Source organism: Crinia signifera, chromosome 3 (assembly GCF_055691185.1).
Source record: "Crinia signifera chromosome 3, ASM5569118v1, whole genome shotgun sequence".
In the NCBI taxonomy this organism is placed as follows: domain Eukaryota; kingdom Metazoa; phylum Chordata; class Amphibia; order Anura; family Myobatrachidae; genus Crinia; species Crinia signifera.
Window position 1 is genome coordinate 15698419 of NC_139219.1, and position 15655 is coordinate 15714073.

The window sequence follows — 15655 nt, forward strand, 5'->3', positions numbered from 1 at the left end:
TATAGGCATTTCTGGGCCAAAGGGAGATGGGATTCTAACAACACAGAGCCCAAGGAACTTCTAGTACAGTCAGCACTAACCTCACTTACACCATCATTCAGGGGGGACCTTACAGTATAATCATACAGGGGGGTCCTGGCCTTGTCACATTGTAATACAGGGGGGCGACCTTACACTATAATCATAATACTAGGGGGGACCTGACCTTGTCACATTGTAATACAGGGGGGTCCTGGCCTTGTCACATTGTAATACAGGGGGGTCCTGGCCTTGTCACATTGTAATACAGGGGGGTCCTGGCCTTGTCACATTGTAATACAGGGGGGTCCTGGCCTTGTCACATTGTAATACAGGGGGGTCTTGGCCTTGTCACATTGTAATACAGGGGGGCGACCTTACACTATAATCATAATACTAGGGGGGACCTGACCTTCTGATAATGTAATACAGGGAGGACCTGACCTTTACACTACATCATTATACAGGGGGGACCTGACCTTTACACTACATCATAATACAGGGGGGACCTGACCTTTACACTACATCATAATACAGGGGGGACCTGACCTTTACACTACATCATAATACAGGGGGGACCTGACCTTTACACTACATCATTATACAGGGGGGACCTGACCTTTACACTACATCATAATACAGGGGGACCTGACCTTTACACTACATCATAATACAGGGGGGACCTGACCTTTACACTACATCATTATACAGGGGGACATGACCTTTACACTACATCATAATACAGGGGGGACCTGACCTTTACACTACATCATAATACAGGGGGGACCTGACCTTTACACTACATCATTATACAGGGGGGACCTGACCTTAACACTACATCATAATACAGGGGGACCTGACCTTTACACTACATCATTATACAGGGGGGACCTGACCTTTACACTACATCATAATACAGGGGGGACCTGACCTTTACACTACATCATAATACAGGGGGGACCTGACCTTTACACTACATCATTATACAGGGGGGACCTGACCTTTACACTACATCATAATACAGGGGGGACCTGACCTTTACACTACATCATAATATAGGGGGGACCTGACCTTTACACTACATCATAATACAGGGGGGACCTGACCTTTACACTACATCATAATACAGGGAGGACCTGACCTTTACACTACATCATAATACAGGGGGGACCTGACCTTAACACTACATCATAATACAGGGGGGACCTGACCTTTACACTACATCATTATACAGGGGGGACCCGACCTTTACACTACATCATAATACAGGGGGGACCTGACCTTTACACTACATCATAATACAGGGGGGACCTGACCTTTACACTACATCATTAAACAGGGGGGACCTGACCTTTACACTACATCATAATACAGGGGGGACCTGACCTTTACACTACATCATTATACAGGGGGGACCTGACCTTTACACTACATCATAATACAGGGGGGACCTGACCTTTACACTACATCATTATACAGGGGGGACCTGACCTTTACACTACATCATAATACAGGGGGGACCTGACCTTTACACTACATCATAATACAGGGGGGACCTGACCTTTACACTACATCATAATACAGGGGGGACCTGACCTTTACACTACATCATTATACAGGGGGGACCTGACCTTTACACTACATCATTATACAGGGGGGACCTGACCTTTACACTACATCATAATACAGGGGGGACCTGACCTTTACACTACATCATAATACCTTAGACACTGTGATACAGAGACCTGACTAAACATTTTAAGAATACAGGGGGGACCTGATCCTTAGACTATAATAATTTAGAGGGGGACCTGACCTTAGACTATAATAATTCAGAGGGGGACCTGACAATAGACTATAATAATTCAGAGGGGGACCTGACAATAGACTATAATAATTCAGAGGGGGACCTGACCTTACACTATAATAGTTCAGAGGGGGACCCGACCTTACACTATAAGAAATTCAGAGGGGGACCTGACCTTTACACTACATCATAATACAGGGGGGACCTGACCTTTACACTACATCATAATACAGGGGGGACCTGACCTTTACACTACATCATTATACAGGGGGGACCTGACCTTTACACTACATCATAATACAGGGGGGACCTGACCTTTACACTACATCATAATACAGGGGGGACCTGACCTTTACACTACATCATTATACAGGGGGGACCTGACCTTTACACTACATCATAATACAGGGGGGACCTGACCTTTACACTACATCATAATACAGGGGGGACCTGACCTTTACACTACATCATAATACAGGGGGGACCTGACCTTTACACTACATCATTATACAGGGGGGACCTGACCTTTACACTACATCATTATACAGGGGGGACCTGACCTTTACACTACATCATAATACAGGGGGGACCTGACCTTTACACTACATCATAATACCTTAGACACTGTGATACAGAGACCTGACTAAACATTTTAAGAATACAGGGGGGACCTGATCCTTAGACTATAATAATTTAGAGGGGGACCTGACCTTAGACTATAATAATTCAGAGGGGGACCTGACAATAGACTATAATAATTCAGAGGGGGACCTGACAATAGACTATAATAATTCAGAGGGGGACCTGACCTTACACTATAATAGTTCAGAGGGGGACCCGACCTTACACTATAAGAAATTCAGAGGGGGACTTGACCTTACACTATAATAATTCAGAGGGGGACCTGACCATACACTATAATAATTCAGAGGGGACCTGAACTTACACTATAATAATTCAGAGGGGGACCTGACCTTACACTATAATAATTCAGAGGGGACCTGACCTTACACTATAATAATTCAGAGGGGGACCTGACCATACACTATAATAATTCAGAGTGGGACCTGACCTTACACTATAATAATTCAGAGGGGGACCTGACCATACACTACAATAATTCAGAGGGGGACCTGACCTTACACTACAATAATTCAGAGGGGGACCTGACCTTACACTACAATAATTCAGAGGGGACCTGACCTTACAATATAATACAGTATTTCAGAGGGGGACCTGACCTTACACTATAATAATTCAGAGGGGGACTTGACCTTACACTATAATAATTCAGAGGGGGACCTGACTTTACACTATAATATTTCAGAGGGGGACCTGGCCTTGCACTATAATAATTCAGAGGGGGACTTGACCTTACACTATAATAATTCAGAGGGGGACCTGACCATACACTATAATAATTCAAAGGGGAACCTGATCTTACACTAATATTCAACTGACCTTATATCATAAAATTCAGAGGGAACCTGAACTTGCACTATAATAATTCAGGGGGATAACCTGACCTTATAATGATTCATCTTAAAGAATAATAATAAGAATACACTTGGAATCCTGACATTGGCCCTTATTCTAGTTGAATCGGACGGATTTGTATTTTCGAACAGGAACCGAGTACTCTTAGCCCCGCCTTCCGTACGGATCGCTCACACCATCCGAATGCGGTAAGACGCCGCCCGAATGGACCGCGAGTGGATGTTTCATGTGAACACCTCCCCCATCTGTGGGAACCTCCCCCATCATTCGATGGTCACCGACCATCAAATGATGCACCGAGTGGTCAGACAGCACCGAGTGCTCCAGACCACGCGGGCATTTCTCTGTGCAAAAGCAGGGATATGGGTGGGCAGCTGGCATCCGTCTATGCAGATGTCCGCCCCCCACACGATTACCATACGTACGCCCAGTGTTTTCATGGGAATGCCCATGAAACGCGGGGCGTACGCATATGGTAATGAGCCAAATCAGCCCTTTCACGCCCCTCACCACCCCCTGTTCCGATTGTTCCGACCGATCATTTTCTGCAAGGACCTCACGCCGTGTTCGTATGTGTGAGGCGTTCGCACATGCGCAGATACTCCTCTGCACATGCGCAAACACCAACCATCGGCCGTCCGTCCGCATTCGGAGCCATCCGACTCAATCAGCATAAGGGCCATTGTGACAGTCTATTACACCGGAACCTTGACCTTAGATTATATGTCGGGGATGGTCTGAATTTATAGTATAGTAGTCACCTGACTTTCACTATTACAATACCCTCTGTATTGTAATAGTGAAAGTCAGGTGACTACTATACTATAAATAAATAAATAGACATAACAATAACTGTATAATATTTTTTTTTATCTTAGTATGTTATAAAAAATTGATCTGACCTTACACTATAATAATACAGGTGAGATCTGGCCTTTAAACTATTGTAATACAAAGGTAATAAGGGGAGATATTGTTATAATACAGAAGTGATCTCACCTTAGACTATAATACAGGGAATATCTGACCCCGTATCCTTATACTATGTGGTGGAGAATTGACCTTAAACTGGTATAACAAAGGGGATATTTATTTTAAGACTCTATTAACACAGATGAGATCTGACTTTCCATTGTTCTACAGACATAGGTAAATGTAGACTTAGAATTCGGGGGGGGGGGGGGGGGTCTGTTGTAATACTCGGAGACCTTGTACAGTTATAATATAGGTGAGATCTGCCATGAGACTATTTTAATTTCGGGAGGTCTAAAATTAGACTGTTTTCATATAGAGAGGTCTAACATTAGACTGGTATAATAAAGACAAGATCTAACATTAGACCGGTCTAATAAAGTGTAGATCTGAAGTTTTACTTTTAATAAAGGGAGATCTGCTATTAGACTGTTATAAGAAATGGGTGATCTTACTTCTCATTGGTATAATATAGGAAGAGACGATTATAATACATGAATAAAAAATAAAAGGGAATCTGACCTTAAATCTGAAGACACATCATTGGAGGACAATCCGGTCTTCTCAATATAACGGTGTGCCTTACAAATCCCAAATATGTTGCAGACAGGAGACCTACGTCCCGCAGAAACTTTTACAAGCAATAACTTCTCATTGAGACGGAATCCTGGCAGCAAACGGGGATCCGGGCATTATTTAAATTCCAGAACCAGCTAGGAGCACCTCTGATCCTTCCAGGTCACTGGGATGCCAGTCTCCGGCAGCTGAATGCTTCAGGTGAGTTGTCAGGACCAGATCTGGAAGTCATAGGATACAGGTAGGTAGCAGACAGCTCTTCTCCTCCTGATAACAGGAATCTGCGTTGCAGGCAGACACTTGTGCTGACAAACACACCTTTTCTGCATTAATCCCCCGAGCAAAGAAAGGGAGGCAATGAAAGGCCAGCTGCAGGAACGCAGTCAGCTAGGGTCAGAACCCCAAATTTACTCCAAACCTGGGTCCAGCTAGAAGGCCATTGTCATCTACAAGCCAAGAGGAGTAGGAGGGTGGGCTTAACATATGGAAACAAATGTTTAACCCATCTCCCCCACCCTGCTCATCCCACAATATCCGTCTCATCGCAGAGAAGGCCCCCCCAGCACAGTGTAACAGGAGACCTCTATTGTTCCCTATATTTGACAGGAGATCAGAGAGTGTGTGTGTGAGTGGGGAGGAGGGTGGCGTGCGCCTGTGTTTGGCTAGTGCCTCATTCCCAACATACCCCAGATTTCTCAGGAATAGCTGGCCCGGCAGCTTGCAGGAAAACACCGGGGATGCAGAGCATGGTCCAGAGATAAAGTCCCCCTAGAATTGTGCACCATATCAGAGGGGGGGGGGGGGGGGGGGGGGGGCTTACGGTTAGTTTACGGGCAAGGGTTGCCACACCTGCCATCAGATATCTGCTCTGGCTCCTCTCCAATGAAACCTTCTCGCACACAGTGCCCCGACTAGACTGGACCTGCAATGCTGTCCTTTGTACTAGATCATGTTCTTATTTCGAAGGCAGCTTTAAAACAAAAACGATTGGGGGTGCCCCTCCGTATAACAAGCATAGACATGGGTAGCACTAACATTGGGGGTGCTCGTGTACCCCCCCAGCACCTGCAGAGCTAGATCCAACCCTCTGTAGTATTGGTGTGTGTTATAGCACAGATGATGACTGTTGTGTTGTAAAGGGTTAAAAGACGCGTAGACCCCCATGGTCCCATCAGCTGGTGTGACCCTTGAGCCGGCCGCGTGCCGCAGGTCACTCACAGTAGTATGTGGGTACTCAGCTGGCACTTGTCCTTGTGTACCTGGTGTCAGGATCAGTCGGGGATGAAGGAGCAGCTGCCCTCAGCTGTGACACATACTGGACGTTTAATCCCCCCAGAGCCGCCATACACAGACTTTTCGTGATATTTAACACCTTGTTTTTTTTTTTTTTAAATATAGGAAAAGCTAAATAGGAGGAAAGATGAATCACGCAGAGAGTTAGGGCCTTATAATAACATAGACGTAAGGGAACAATAAACGTACAAAAGACGGCACACAAAACGGAAACTGATTATGACAACTATTAAAGGTCAACTATTGTTGTTGAAATCACATCGCCGCTGTCCTAAGGGATCTATCTGTACCCAGACATTATACTAATATATCGCTTATTAAGGTCTTTTGATAACCAATATATTATTTATTATGTACAGTGTTTTGTAGAGAATATTTGGGTACTCACCTTGATTGATGTCCCGGTGGAGCTTACAATATATACTCCCTATATAGTCCTATTGGAGAAACAACCATATATAAATACAATTATTATAATATTAGTACCACATACATACAAACTTACGAACGGAGGAAAAAAATCATTCTATAGTGGGCAACCTTCGAAGGATTTTTTTGTTAGTGCGGTTGCCTGCGAGTGGAGGTATAAGCAGGGATTCGCATGGTGGTGACGGGCGGGGGTTCAGCGGGGCGGCGTTCACCTGTTTGCTAGTCCAGGAATTTAGGCTGCCTAGCGGACCTGGTCTGAACTAGGATCTTATTTAAATTTTTTTTGAAAGAGGCCAATTAACCAACCAGCGTGGTTTTAGATTGTTGGAGTAAACCAGAGTACCCATAATAAACCTACACATACATGGGAAGAACATACAAACTAAACACATATAGGGTCTCGTGAGAATTAAACCTAATATCAAGCAAGATAGAAAGTAACTACGGGTGTTTTGTTTTTTTATCAAATCCACCATTCAACAGTTGAATGCATGGACAAAAAAATTACAATGAAGTTGGGTGAACAGTAATTTGTGCAGAGTTTGTACGTTCTCTCTAACAGTTTGCTTGTGCTTTCCATGTTTGTGCAGGATTTCCCTGGATGCCACCAGATACCAGAGTGGCGTTTGTATATTCTCTCCACAGCTGCGGGGGTTACCTTAAGGTGCTATTTGTGTGGAGTTTATATGTTCTTTACATTTGTGTGGCCTGCATCTGGGTGCTATCTGAGTGGGGTTTATATATTCTCTCCTTGTTTGTGTGCTTTCTCTTGATGCTCTCTGTGTAGAGTCTGGTTGTTGGCACATGTTTCTTCTGGGTAATGAGTGGAGTTTGCATGTTCTTCCTGTATTTGTGGAGTTTGTATGTTCTATTTGTACTAGCCTGAGATGTTGGAAGCAGTGATACGGGAGGAGAAGTGAGCCAGAGGGGAAGTGGCCCATGGCAACCAATCAGCAGCTTTGTATCATTTTCTATTATGCAAATTACAGATACTTCAGTGCTGATTGGTTGCCGTGGGGCACTTCTCCTCTGGCTCACTTCTCCTCCCGTATCACTGCTTCATACATCTACCCCTGAGTTCTATCTGGTTTGTATGTTGTCACCATGTTTTGAGGGGTTCCTCCATCAGTGGGTAAAATACAGTGTTTGCATGCAGACCATAGAAACATAAGGGTCTAAGGTGACAGTTTTTACAAGTGAGAGATTTTGTCTATAGCAACCAACCATATTTTTTATATTATCCTCTAGATAGAAGGTGCTAGATAAACGACAAGTAGAATCTGATTGATCGAGCGATATCGGTTGTAATAACATACGCTGTGTACGCTCAATATCATTAACAATGCGCACTCCTATGGGTCGTTAACAATGCCCTCCGTTGCCTGTACATGCAGCTCAATGTTGAAGTCAGTGTGAATTCCTAAGGGCTGCTGCTAATACAGGTGGACATAAGCCCTAGCTAGCCACTTCTGATTGGCCACAGCTGCAGGTTACCCATAATTCATGATCCACCTGGATGTTCCAGCGGAGTAGGCAATTCCAGGACTTTCACGAGCAGGGCACTATCACCTCATGTGCTTTTTCCTTTCTTATGGTGCGTACACATGGGGGCGATTATAGCAAATATCGGTGGAAATATGGTGGCTGAGCGACCATATTGCCAGTGATTGGAGTGTGCACCAGCGATAAGTCGCCGGGTGCGCGCTCTTGTTTTCAGCCCCTGAATGGTCGCTGGTCGGAGGAGCATGCTCCTCCAACCAGCGACTTCCCCTGCCTCTTCACCCAGCAGTGTGACATTTTCATCTGCGACCATCTCTGGTCGAAGATGAAAACGGGACACTGAGCAATATGATTGCTGAGCAATATATTGCCAGCGATCATATTGCCCCGTGTGTATGCAGTTTAAGAATATATATTTTATTTTCTAATCCTTACTCCACTCAAAGGCGCCTAACCTTAGGTCTCTGCCACTCTAATCATTACCTTATTTACCATGTACTTGTCCTAAATCGCCTTGTACTGTAAGTCGTGGTTTTCTTGTTTTTGCTCATTTATACAGTATACAGGGCGCTGTGGAACCCTTGTGGCCCCATATAAATAAATTATAATAATAATCACAGTTTGTAATTGATTATTTCAATCTGATCATCATATCCAAATGCATTATAATTGTACGACTCATTCTGGCAACCTTGGAGGGACAATGTCTAGGTGTCAAAAGGTCAACACCAAATGGCTGTCATAGGAATACGGTCAATGCAAGCAAAAGGTCTACATGACAGTAGATGACAAGGTCACATTGGGGTTTTTTTGTTGCAATTTTTTTCTTTTTTTTTTGGACTTTTTCATACTTTGACACTCAAGTGGACTGGGAACGGTAAAGTGTGGCGGGCCATGGTGAGTCACATAGTGGTACATTGTTCACTAATTTGAGGCCCACGTGATGAAATGTACAAACTGACAGCAACATTTTTTTTTAAAAAACCTGTGTTCATTGTCACCACTTGGTGTCGACCACCTGGTGACGACGTATTGACACAGTCTTCTTAGACACTGTCTGAGAGATTCAGTTTAAGGGAAATCTCTCATTATGTATCTCTGGCACAAATCTCTCCGTGTGTAGGGCCCATTAGATAGTGGCCCCTTGGAGATAAGGCAGGGATCACTCCTAAAGGTATGCAGGAGAATCATCTCCCTTTTTCCATTGAGCTTGGCACTGCTGTAAGCCTTCTCCTTCCATCACACAAAGGCTGTCACAGGAGAGCGGAGTCCGTAACAGGATACCGCTCACTTCATGAAATGTTGATGAGTCGGCAGGAGAGGAACCTGTAACAGATACCTCGTCCGGGACAGGTGGAAGGCCTGCAACAACATTATCCTGTGCTCTTACACTACATCCTGAGGTTCTGGATAATTTATGTTGATGGTCGGCTGAAGTAGTCCATGTTTAAGCTACAACTCATTGATACCGTGTTACACCTTTCCCTGCTTTTCCGTAATGCTAGAAAGTTGTTTTTTTTGAGGGTGAGAATAAAGTCTGTTGTCGTGTTCTGATTACAGCCCGGGGCCTGGGTTACCGCTTACTGAATAAAGCACAGTTGCAGTTCCAGGTACTATACAGAGATTTCAAGATAAAAGAAAATAACAAATGCACTATAACCCACAATGACTAACAAAAAAAAAAAAGTGCATGGTTCTCTAGGTAACTAGAACAGCACAAACAGTCCTTCCTGTACATTGGGGCTGATTCAGCATTAGACACTGGTTATCGAAAAGCGCCATTAGGCGATTTTCAGTAATCTGCGCATTCAGGAAGATGCAGCCACAGTCTGAGGGGTCGATGGGGGATGGCGAAGCGGCATTATGGGGTCATTAACATTGCATTGCCAGGGTGCGGTCTGGACAACTCAGGCATGTCCTGAACGTTTGCTTGGCGGGCCGTGGTGGCTGCATGACATCACTTGAAGCCACTGTGACCCAAAACATAGCAGCTAGGCTGCGCAGGTAGGGGGCTACCGGTAACATGCAAGCACTTTGGGGGGGGGGGCGCGGTACTTTTTACCTGGGGCCCTCTCTATCGTTCCAGGTTACTGGGCAGTGGGGAGAGAGAAGACAGGCTACTGATGCAGTGCAGCCTCTCTCCCCAGCTCAGCTGCTCAGTGCCGACTCTCCCTCTCTATTTTTTTTTTCACAGGGCGTGGCCATGCCCCCTCCACGAGGCCCATGCCAGGTGGTCACCCCCCTCCATTTTACCGGTGACAGTCGACCTGTTGGCACCCCTGCTTGGCGGTCCCACGCATGCCCGCCCCAGGAGTTGTAGTTTTGCGGTTACTCACAAAACTACAACTCATACTGAATCAGGCCTATTGTTGTATACCAGTAAAAAGCAATGCAAAAAATGCAGACTTATCAGCTACATACGTTTATCTTTTAGAAGTAATATACACAGAAGTTGTGATATACTGGCTGGTGTAATGGTTAGCATTGCCGCTTCGTAGCAACATGGCCTTGTTGTTGATCCCTAACAAGGCCCTAACAGTGATGGAGTTTGTTCTCCCCTCCCATGGAAACAAAACCATACTGGTAGGCTAATTGGCTTCTGAAAATAAAATAAACATAGGGCTATTTAACACGCTCCGGCTCCTGACGGGCGGTGAATCACTGCACAGCCCGGCAGCCGTCCCTTCCAGTGGTGGGATCCGGCTGCACCCAGGCGGCTGGGATGTCGCCGTCCCGTGTGAATGGACACAATCATGTCCATTATTAACTACTGTGTGCGGCGCGGCATTTGCCCGTGCGGGGTTTTGCCGCCCGGCAGGAGCCGGAGTGTGTGAAATAGCCCATAGTGTGTATGTGTGTACATGTGACAGGGACTATAAATATACATAAGCATACATAAAGATAAAACCAGCAGTAGAAATCAGAAAAAATACCCGGCATAGCTTATACCTTGTATTTTAAGATCCACTTGTAGGGGGAGGGGTTACATTATACATAATCATGTCATTTAGCCCCACCCCTACCTCGCAGACCATTTGTGCAGATGTATTATAACGGGGTGAAGCAAGAAAGAACATCGACAAGATGTATGAAGATCTTGTCTGCCGAAGCAGGGGAGCGAAAACACCCCCCCCCCTCCAGCGATGTCTCCCTCCTGAAGAGTGAGCTCGGCCGCTCTTGAGATTTCGAGAGCAGTCTAGAGCCACCAGCAGGGCTAGAATGGTCCCTGCAGTGGGGACAAGACAATGTTAGTCCTAAGCTGGCGAAGCGGCTAACGGGGGATGTATGTCTAGGAGGCTGGTCATAAACCACCAGTGCCGCTAATTGCTGGGTGGATTGCAGGGGACATCCCCGCCGAGCAATACTCGGTGGACTGTTAATACATTTTAAAAACCGTTATTCCCCACCCTGTTAACCAGCGTTAAGTGCAGATATGCACTTAATGTTAGTTCATACATCTGCCCCAATGAGTGGTAGATGTATGAAGCAGTGATACGGGAGAAGTGATACGGGAGAAGTGAGCCAGAGGAGTGGCCCATGGCAACCAATCAGCACTGAAGTAACATCTATAATTTGCATAATATAACATTAAACAGAGCAGCTCATTGGTTGCCATGGGCCACTTCTCCTCTGGCTCACTTCTCCTCCCTTATTGCTGCTTCATACTTCTACCCTTAAATCCCTTATATTTTCCCATGGCGGGGGGGGGGGGGGGGGGGGGGGGGGACTGCCTAATGACATGACAGCCCTGCCCCCAAAGTGGCCAGCATTGTCTAGAAAGTAACTAAGTATGCCATAGCATCCCATGAGGTTCTAACTATCAGTTCTCTTTTGCATGGTATAGAAGGGTGTTTTTAGTGTATGGGAGAGGGTTGATGGCGGCCTGGTGCTCCTGAAAGGCTAGTCACACACACAGCGCTAAGTAGTAGTATGCAGCTTGTTCTGATGTGCGCCAGGCCATTGCTGGAAGGTACTGTATGCAATATAGACGCGTGGAAGTGTTTCCTGCACTATAACTATAGAGGAGAGACAGCACCTATAGACTGACCTCACGAGGTAAGGACAACAGCGTCTAATAGGATAACCTATGTATGTACACTGCTGAAATCAGAACATGATTGTCAATGCCTCCAGGCCTGACGCTCGCATACCCTCACAATACACTATACCCATACGGTGCCTCAGGAAGATTTGGGCACCAGACTGAGAGGAACGTCCCAGGTGTGAACCTTCTATCAGACGGAGCAGTTGGGCTTCTCCCAAGTACTTGTATTCCTGCCTTTGTTTCCCTCTGTGTATGTAAGCCAGGCAGTGTGTAAAATACATGCCCTCCGGATACATAATTCACAGCAGCTATTAACAGGCTCAGTGGTAACCCGCCCGCATTAGTCATGGCCAAAGATTTAGGTGTTTTGTGTTTAAATAAACACAGCGTTACCAGATAATCTCTCAGAGGACGGCGGAGCTACCAGCTCTTTGGGCACCCCTCACATGGGTATTAATAGAGGAGAGACAATCTGCCACTCTTGGTGGTATTACGGGGGGGGGGGGGGGGGGGGGGGGATGGGGGGACTATTCCCAATGTGATCCTCCTGGTGGGCAAAAAAAAAAAAAAACATTCATGATTATGATTATAGGATAAATGAATCTGCCTAACTTGGTGGTATGAATAGAGGCGGGAGGGGGCAGTCTGCTCCTCTTGTGGATATTAATGGATAGGGTGAGGGGGGGGGGATGTGTCTCCCCCTCTTGGCATTAATAAAGGGGGTGAGGGTTGGGGAAATGTGCCTCTCTCAGGATTACTGATAGAGGAGAGGAAACAAATCTGCCCCTCTTGGGGGTAATAATAGAAGGGGGGGGGATCTGTCCCTCTCAGAAGTATTAAAGTGGTTGGATCAAATCTGTACAGACTTATTAAATTTTCCCTTCTAGGAGTATTAGTAAAGGGATAGCAACAAGTAGAGTAAAGGTGATGCTGACAGTGACTACGTATCCAACAATTACACATAGAGCCAAAATAGGCCCCCATTTGAAAGTTATGCCCTGATTCTATTCCCGCCCATTCCAACTAGAAAAGCCACACCTCTTATAAACCATGAATAGTTCACCTGTGGGTAGGATCAAGATGCAACTGGCCAATCAGCAGTGTTTGCGTGTGTGTTGGGGGGCATAGCCTACACACAAGACCCTCCCCTCTTAATTGACACATGGTAGCCACTTGCACATAAAAGTAAATAAAAATCTTGAATATGTGTAAAATAAAGGCATGGGGACAGCAGTCAGCATTAACCTCATTCTAACTAGGGCATGACGTTATCAGCAAATCCTTGAAGTACTGAAAGTTACGAGGTGGGACTTGTTTTCCCAGCACATTCCACAGATGCTCGATGGGAGTGAGATCTGGGAAATTTGGAGGCTAAGTCAACATCTTGAAAGCTTTGCCATGTTCCTCAAGCAATTTCGGCAGTATGGCAGGGCGCAGTATACATGTGAAAGAGGTCACTGCCACCAGGGTATACTGGCGCCATAAAGGGGTGTACTTGATTTGCAGCATTGTTCAGGTAGGTGGTACACGTCAAAGTAACTTCCACATGAATGACAGGACCCAAGGTTTCCCAGCAGAAGGTTGTTCCCATACTGCCTCCTGGCGCCATCACACTAAGCCGTCCATATATGTAGAAGGAAATATGATCATCAGTCAGCCTTCTTCAATTGCTCCATGGTGTCGTGCCCATTGTAAGTGCTTTTGGTGGTGGACAGGATTCAGCATGGGCACTATGACTGGTCGGCAGCTATACGGCACATTACGGAATAAGCTTTTCTGCACAGTCTGGTCTGACACCTTTAAATCATTGTTTCAGCAATTTGTGTTGCAGTAGCTCCCCGGTGGCATTGGTCGAGTTACCCTTTGCTCCTCATGCATGTTAATGAGCCTTTGGCACCCATGACCAAGTCACAGCCTCACTGCTTGTCCTTCCTTGATCCACTTTTGGTAGGAACTAATCATTGCATTCTGTAACACCCCACAAGACCTGCCATTTTGGAGATGCTCTGACCCAGTCTTCCAGCAATCCCAATTGGCCCTTGTCAAAGTCGCTTCCAGGCAATAACAAGTAAACCACTGCTTCCCCTCATGGCAATTAGACTGCACCTCTTATCAGTCATAGGGCGATATTTACTAAGCCTCGAAAAGGCCAGCCAATCAGCCCCTGTCATTTTTTCAAACCAGGCCTTTAGCAAGGCATTTAGGAGCTGATTGGCTGGTTGTTTATCCTTCACCATTGTATCACTTTGCAAGCTTAGTACATCTGGCGGCCTCTGTCCTAACATCAGCTGTAATATGATGGGGTGGAAACACGGTCAAACATTGAGGTGAATAGTTTGATCAGATTTCTGGATCTTAAGGGCACATCAGCAGCTGAAATGCAGGCAGCACACTGAACCCAAATTTGTACACCTGGACAAGGTGGTGATGAATTCCAGCTGCCACATCTCTACCTGGATAACTCTGAGATATCCGGTCACCACAACTATAGAACATAAACATTAATCACCCTGACACGTCCTCTGCTGATCAATGATTGGTGCGATTAGCAAGGGGGTGGTTATATGTCCACATTCCCGGTAGATGTCGGGATTTGTGTACAGGACACCAGACTGTGGCGGTTTTTATTCTAGCTGCCAACAATTGTTCATTACCTTTCCCTGTACTCTGAACGGCTGTCCATCAGACTTTGCGACCGCTTTGTATATTTATACTATTATTCCTTGGTAGAAACATGCCTCCGTTTTGTGAGGCCACATGTGCCTCCTACCTCCTTACTATTGGATAGGTATTAAGGGCTGATTAATGGACAATGGACATGTTCTATAATGCATATTGGGGCAGATGTATTAAGCCTTAAAAAGAGGTAAACGCGAGCGTGATAAAGAGAAGTAAACTTCCCGCCAATCAGCTGCTAACTGTCACGTTACAGGCTGTACATGAAAAATGTCAGTAATGATCTGATTGGCTGTACATTTATCTCTCTTTATCACCCTTGCGTTTACCTATTTTTAAGGCTTAATACATCTGCCCCATTGGGTGACTGCAGGACACTGTGTAGTGCATGGTACCACTAGAAAACTCTGTACATTAATTAAATCACTGGGATGCTCTATGTATTACACCGTGGGGCCACTGGGAAGCTCAGTGTATTACTATAAGATTACTCAATCAACCTGATTTTACCCACTTGTCTCCTCTCTGACAGTAGTTCCTTGCCTGTTACCTTCTCTCTCACTCTGTTTTCTACCACATCCTCGCAAATCTACTACAGACGCCGTCTGTCCCCCCAAATCCCTCTGTCTGCTTTCACTAACCTACCCTCTCACCTCTGGTCCTCATGGCTGTTAATCTCTCAACTTCTTCCAACCGCTCCTCCCCCCTCCCATCCATACCTATCCTGACCACTCGCCCCCGCACCCCCACCGTCCCAACGACCCCCCTTCGCTTCTGCAATCCCAAAAACCTTATCCACATAAATACACAACCCACCCCCCCCCCTCTTTCCTGTGCACTAT

The 15655-nt window shown here is 45.7% G+C and overlaps 1 protein-coding gene across 5 annotated transcripts in view; it reads right to left on the reverse strand.

Annotated features, from left to right (window-relative positions):
- Positions 1-15655, reverse strand: part of DLK2 (delta like non-canonical Notch ligand 2) — a 48583-nt gene that overhangs the window by 27971 nt on the left and 4957 nt on the right. For 2 of the 5 annotated variants that reach the window (XM_083175364.1, XM_083175363.1), the window contains exons 2-3: positions 6552-6600; positions 5018-5091 (exon numbers count right to left, since the gene is read on the reverse strand). The gene's annotated coding sequence lies outside the window, so the exon portion shown is untranslated. Of the gene's footprint in view, positions 1-4816; positions 5570-6551; positions 6601-15655 lie in introns of those variants that run through there. The other 3 variants (XM_083175359.1, XM_083175361.1, XM_083175362.1) reach the window with 2 other exon arrangements.